This window comes from Abramis brama, assembly GCF_963993115.1.
Source record: "Abramis brama genome assembly, chromosome: 22".
NCBI lineage: Eukaryota > Metazoa > Chordata > Actinopteri > Cypriniformes > Leuciscidae > Abramis > Abramis brama.
Genome location: NC_139984.1, coordinates 33,478,916 through 33,486,415, shown reverse-complemented (window position 1 = coordinate 33,486,415; position 7,500 = coordinate 33,478,916). Strand labels below are relative to the sequence as shown.

At 36.1% G+C, this 7,500-nt stretch overlaps 1 protein-coding gene across 2 annotated transcripts in view; it reads left to right on the top strand.

The window, feature by feature from the left end:
- ddah1 (dimethylarginine dimethylaminohydrolase 1) overlaps nt 1-7,500 on the top strand; it is a 74,965-nt gene that overhangs the window by 44,646 nt on the left and 22,819 nt on the right. The window lies entirely within an intron of this gene.

The following is a 7,500-nucleotide window of genomic DNA, read 5'->3' as shown; positions in this document are numbered from 1 at the left end:
CGTTTAGTGTCGATTATAAACATTTCTCAGATTTGTGACTGAAGAAACTAAGCATCATTAGCCGCGGTTCCTATACAGATTTGCATAAAACTTTAAAAAATAAATTTACTTTGATTTATCCATCATAAAAGTGCATCTATCCATCATAAAAGTGCATCTGTCCATCATAAAAGTGTATCTATCCATCATAAAAGTGCATCTGTCCATCATAAAAGTGCGTCTATCCATCATAAAAGTGCATCTGTCCATCATAAAAGTGCATCTGTCCATCATAAAAGTGCATCTATCATCATGAAAGTCCATCTATCCATCATAAAAGTGCATCTGTCCATCATAAAAGTGTATCTATCCATCATAAAAGTGCATCTGTCCATCATAAAAGTGCATCTATCCATCATAAAAGTGTATCTATCCATCATAAAAGTGCATCTATCCATCATAAAAGTGCATCTATCATCATGAAAGTGCATCTGTCCATCATAAAAGTGCATCTGTCCATCATAAAAGTGCATCTGTCCATCATAAAAGTGCATCTATCCATCATAAAAGTGCATCTATCATCATAAAAGTGCATCTATCATCATAAAAGTGCATCTATCCATCATAAAAGTGCATCTATCCATCATAATAGTGCATCTATCATCATGAAAGTGCATCTATCCATCATAAAAGTGCATCTGTCCATCATAAGTGTATCTATCCATCATAAAAGTGCATCTATCCATCATAAAAGTGCATCTATCCATCATAAAAGTGCATCTATCATCATAAAAGTGCATCTGTCCATCATAAAAGTGCATCTATCCATCATAAAAGTGCATCTATCCATCATAAAAGTGTATCTATCCATCATAAAAGTGCATCTATCCATCATAAAAGTGCATCTATCATCATGAAAGTGCATCTGTCCATCATAAAAGTGCATCTGTCCATCATAAAAGTGCATCTGTCCATCATAAAAGTGCATCTATCCATCATAAAAGTGCATCTATCCATCATAAAAGTGTATCTATCCATCATAAAAGTGCATCTATCCATCATAAAAGTGCATCTATCATCATGAAAGTGCATCTGTCCATCATAAAAGTGCATCTGTCCATCATAAAAGTGCATCTATCCATCATAAAAGTGCATCTATCCATCATAAAAGTGCATCTATCATCATGAAAGTGCATCTATCCATCATAAAAGTGCATCTATCCATCATAAAAGTGCATCTATCCATCATAAAAGTGCATCTATCCATCATAAAAGTGCATCTATCATCATAAAAGTGCATCTGTCCATCATAAAAGTGCATCTATCCATCATAAAAGTGCATCTATCCATCATAAAAGTGCATCTATCCATCATAAAAGTGCATCTATCCATCATAAAAGTGCATCTATCATCATGAAAGTGCATCTATCCATCATAAAAGTGCATCTATCCATCATAAAAGTGCATCTATCCATCATAAAAGTGCATCTGTCCATCATAAAAGTGCATCTGTCCATCATAAAAGTGCATCTATCCATCATAAAAGTGCATCTATCCATCATAAAAGTGCATCTATCATCATAAAAGTGCATCTATCCATCATAAAAGTGCATCTATCCATCATAAAAGTGCATCTATCATCATAAAAGTGCATCTGTCCATCATAAAAGTGCATCTATCCATCATAAAAGTGCATCTATCATCATAAAAGTGCATCTATCCATCATAAAAGTGCATCTATCCATCATAATAGTGCATCTATCATCATAAAAGTGCATCTATCCATCATAAAAGTGCATCTATCATCATAAAAGTGCATCTATCCATCATAAAAGTGCATCTATCATCATAAAAGTGCATCTGTCCATCATTGATATAACTCAGATTGTATTCGTCTGAAAGAAGATTGTCATATACACCTAGGATGACTTGAGGGAGAGTAAATCATGGGCTAATTTAATTTTTGGGAGAACTATCTCTTTAATGGCTTTAGTGAGGGAAAGAATTACAATGACATAATGCATTGTGAACAACATAATCAAATTAAAAATGGAGAAATATCATTTCTCATTTACAAATGTTGATCATTCATATAAAATAATATATTTTTAGTTTATTGCAAAATATGCATATATACACACATATTTCAGTGTTTTGAGAGCGTAGAGAGATTAGGTCATTCGGAGTGATTCATGGCAGTGGGCGGAGCTAACGAGAGAATTTCTGCACAGCATCATGGGTAATGTAGTTCTTCACCATGAATTCTTCTATTAAACAGTTGTTTAAGAAGTAAGTTGAAGTAATGTGAGCTGACGGATTCAACATTAGCAAATACCCTCGATTAACGACCTCGTAGCTCACAGTTTAGAAGTTATCGTTAAAAATCTATTTCCCTACGGAGAAAATCCGTAAATTAGGATGTTTTTTGATGTAACAATATTGATAACATTATAAGAGGAACTCAGAGAACATAAAACATGACTCCTTTAATCCATAAAATCATGGGAACCCCTAAAATGTTTGAAGAGTGCAGGGATGGAACGAGGGAACGTTTTCCTGTTTTCATGACCTTTGACCCCAAATCCCAGCCTCAAAACGTTCCGTCCATCAGTACATTAGTGTGTCGTCCTGGATCTCTGCGTTTATTTATCAGAACTGTGTGTGTGTGTGTGTGTGTGTTTAAAGCGCTTCATTTCCTCTGTCTGCGTCAGTGAGATGGAGAGGTGCGATTGAATGACCCAAACCATCACACACACACACACACACAGGACGTGAGCCGGATCGAACCCCTGTCCAGTGGTGTGTTTGTTGAGTCTCCGTGGTTGAAAATGCATTCCTGCGAGACCTTGTTAATATTTATGGCTAATCGCACACACACACACACACACACACACACACACACACACACACACACACACACACACACACACACTGGCCGTGGGTCGTGCTCGGGTTGTGCTCGTCTCCGGGGTGTTCGAGTGTCTGGGAGCAATGTTGTTTTTTCCTCCTGTTTGTGTTCGTTTCAAATGTGTGTGTTTCTACAAGCTCTTATAATCTCACCAGTGCCGGCAGCCAATCAGGACGCAGCGTTGTGTTATCCTGGGGTTATGAGTTCATGATCGGAATATATTTGTGTGTGTGAGTGTGAGAGTGTGTGTGTGAGAGTGAGTGTGTGTGAGTGAGTGTGTGTGTGTGTGTGTGTGTGTGTCAGTGTGTGTGTGTGTGTGTGTGAGTGTGTGAGATGAGTGTGTGTGTGAGAGACGTGAGTGAGTGTGTGAGTGAGTGAGTGTGTGAGTGAGTTTGTGTGTGTGTGTGTGAGTGAGTGAGTGTGTGTGTGTGTGTGTGTGTGAGACGAGTGTGTGTGTGTGTGTGTGTGTGAGTGTGTGAGTGTGTGTGAGACGAGTGTGAGTGAGTGAGTGAGTGTGTGTGTGAGACGAGTGTGAGTGAGTGTGTGTGTGAGACGAGTGTGTGTGTGTGTGTGAGACGAGTGTGTGAGTGTGTGTGAGACGAGTGTGAGTGAGTGAGTGAGTGTGTGTGTGAGACGAGTGTGTGTGTGTGTGTGTGTGAGTGTGTGTGTGAGATGAGTGTGTGTGTGTGTGAGTGTGTGTGTGAGACGAGTGTGAGTGTGTGTGTTTGTGTGTGTGTGTGTGTGTGTGTGTGTGAGACGAGTGTGAGTGTGTGTGTGAGACAAGTGAGTGAGTGTGTGAGACAAGTGTGTGTGTGTGAGTGTGTGTGTGAGATGAGTGTGTGTGTGTGTGAGACAAGTGTGTGTGTGAGTGTGTGTGAGACGAGTGTGTGTGTGTGAGACAAGTGTGTGTGTGAGTGTGTGTGAGACGAGTGTGAGTGTGTGTGTGTGTGTGTGTGTGAGTGTGTGTGTGAGTGTGTGTGTGAGACGAGTGTGAGTGTGTGTGTGAGACGAGTGAGTGAGTGTGTGTGTGCGTGTGTGTGTGTGAGTGTGTGTGTGAGGATTTCTCTCAGTCGTGTTACAGCAGTTAATCGCTTTGTCGGTTTACACGTAGTTTGGAATTCTGGGAAATGGAGTGTTTAATGGCTCTTTACCTGTATCCATGGCAACAGAACCTTGTTTGGAATCCGCTGACTATATTTGAATTTAATTCCCGAGCTAATTTGGCGGGAAAATCTGCAGAGTTGTATTCTGCACACGATCTCCTCCAGTTCTCCTGTTTCTGACTGATATTTCGACTTCATTAGCAGTAATTCCGCAAACGTCCTTCAGCTCTTGACATGTAAAACACAGTAAAGTCCTGTGAGAGTCTCTAAAACTCCCAGAACTGCAGTGGAGTAACGCAGATATTGTGTCATAGACGAGCTTTCACGGTTCATGTGTTTGTTCAGGCTTTTGTCTCTGTGTTGCTGATTCCGGTAAAGAGAGAGGAGAGAGAGCAGCACATGTGAGTGTCTCTTTACCGCAGGAATCCCAGGGCCTGTAATGAAGCTCATTCCTCGGAGCTGTTGAAGTCGAACAAAGCTTCCCTGCGGACACCGAATCCGGGAGAAATGATCCCGACTCTTGCTGGGAATGAGGGTCTTCATCCTGGGGGGTCCGTGTGCATTCAGAATTCCCTGGAAAATTCCATCTCCGTGTTTTTCCATGAGCTCCTGGGAGGAGGGATGAGTTCAGGAACACTGGATCTGTTCCACTCACACATTCCTCACCTTACAGAAGCTCAGTGTGTGTCAGGGTGTTTGAAGGGGTTTTGCGTCCTGGAATCATTTTATTCTTTTTTTGTTTTACTTCACCTTTTGGTATGAATTTTTCTTCTTTTACTATTATTTATATATATATTTATAAATGCATTAAAGCATATAAGCATGCATATAAGCATTAAAAATGTATTCTTTTATTCATTTTTTTCTTTTTGACCACCTTTTGGTGTGGATTTTTCTTCTTTTACTATTATTTATATATACTAAATATATATATATATATATATATATATATACTTGTTTCAGTATTATTTTTTTCTTTATTTTTTTTATACTTTTTGACCATCTTTTGTTCTGATTTTATCTTTTATTTATTTTTATTTATTTTTAATTGTTTTTTGTATTTTACATTCTTTTTTATTTCAACTTTTGAAATCAAATTAAACAATTAAATACAATTAAAATTACAATTCTTATATAAGCATTAAAAATGTATTCTTTTGTTCTTACATTTATTCTTATATATAGAAAAATATCTGACCAAAAGTTGAAATCAAAAAGAAAAATGTAAAATACAAAATAAAATAATTAAAATAAAAATATATAAAAATAATAAGATAAAATCAATATACAGTAAATATACATATATAAATAATATTTAAAATATCTAAAAAAATTATATAAAAAATAATAGTAAAAGAAAATTTCAAACCAAAAGGTGGTCAAGAAGAATAAAATAAACAAAATATGATAAATTAAAAAAATATATATAAAAATAATAAAAGATAAAATCAGAACAAAAGATGGTCAAAAAGTATAATAAAATAAAGAAAAAAATAATAATACTGAAACATATATATATATATATATAGTAATAGTAAATTCTTCTTTTACTATTACTTTTTATATAATGTTTTAAAATATTTTTATTTTTAGTATTAAGTATTAATTTTTATATTTTTTTAATTCATATTTTTGTTATGATTTTATCTTGTATTATTTTTAGTATCATAATTATTTTTTTTTACCTCATCTTTTGGTGTGAAGCTGTGTTGAGTTCAGTTGAGGTTTACAGGCAGTAACTGTAGTCCTGAGGTGTTGCTGTTCCTCGAGAGCGAGTGTGTGTGTGTGTGTGTGTGTGTGTGTGTGTGTGTGTGTGTGTGTGTGAGACGTCAGATCCCGATAGAGCTGATCTGAGACTCGCTGGGTCTTCTGACTCTGATGGTCTAGCCGTTGCTGTAGGCCTGATCCGCTGAGAGCCTGTTCTCCCCACATTAGAGGCCGAGATCCCAGCGTCTGGAATGGCAGGAATGTGTCAGGATCTCATCCCAGTCGGAGTCGAGGGCCAGCGCTGATCCATGCGGGATTGATCGAGCATGTCAGGACCAAATGAAAGATCGGTCAAATGTATTTTTTTATTTCAATGAAATTAATGTACTATATTTTAGTTCGATAATGTTTTTTTTTATTTAATATTTTGTATTTTTAGGGGTTTTTATGATACAAAATTATATTTATGCTGTATTTATAATCCATTTATTCACTTTTTGATCATAGACCTGAAAATTACATTTCCAACTTAAACTGGTAAATCTTGAATGCTTTAGAGCGACATTTTACGTTTATTGTTATGAAAAATGTGCAAAAATACTCATTTAAATTTTTATATGATATATTTTCAAAAACATGTTTTACTCTAAAACTGTGAGAAATTTCGTGTTCAAAATGTTATCCCTTAAAACTCATATTTGATCACGAAAATTACATATTTAAAGTTTTTTTCCTTGAAAAAATGTCTTAATGCCTTAAAATAGCTTGACTGTAACTCGACACCCTTGCCTCATTTAGTATGCGCGGTTCTATGAATATGCAAATGAGCCCCGCCTCCACTCACTCACTCAGCTCAGAGATCCACTGGTTGGCGATCACACGTTGATCTGATTGGTTACAAGGTAGTTTGTGACGTCAGAAACACCAGCGATTTCAAAGCGTGTTTTTGAGACTGTCTTTGGTTCACTGCAGTTTTAAGGAGAAAATACTCAGCAATGGAGTCGACTTATGAATTTACACATGGTTTGTCTTAAAGCACATTAAAAACACCACATAGACACATAAACAACATTAAAAGCTGGATTTTCACCACAGGGGGACTTTAAAATGACATTTTAAATATGAAGCTGAAACCGCCAGTAGGGGGCGGCAAAACACTTTTTGAGTGAGTCATTGAATCAGTTACTCAACCGTTTTGTTTCGTCAGTAATGAAACACAGCTGTGTGTGTGTGTGTGTGTGTGTGTGTGTGTGTGTGTAAAAACTTCAGTCTAAAATGTAAGTCTCTTAATATTAACTTCTTGTTTATTGAATGCTTGTATAAAATTGTGCTCATATTTGTTCTTTTATTTTATTTTTTGCAATCATATCTTGAATTTTGTGGCCATGTGTATTAATTTTAATGTCATTTTGTGACACAATCCCTCGTTGATTTCTGACCCGGCACAAAATAAATCAATTAAGAAATAAGTTATTGATGTTTTACACTCAATCACAGTCATGATGTTCAGAAATAACTCAGACAGTGATTGAGTGATTGTTGGTACTCATAGATGTCAATGTTATTAAAGTATTATATTCAATAACAGCAGCTTTAATTCTGTGGAATGATGGGAATTATTGGCAATATGGTTCCATTAGTTAATTCATTAGTAAACATTAACTAAGATTAATAAATGCTTTAGAAGTATTTTCCATTGTTAGTTCATGTTAATCTCGACATTTAAAGCGTTTCATGTTGACGTGTGAAGACTCGTTACATTTGACCTTTGACCTCTGACATTTTTTACCCTTTTTTTTCTTT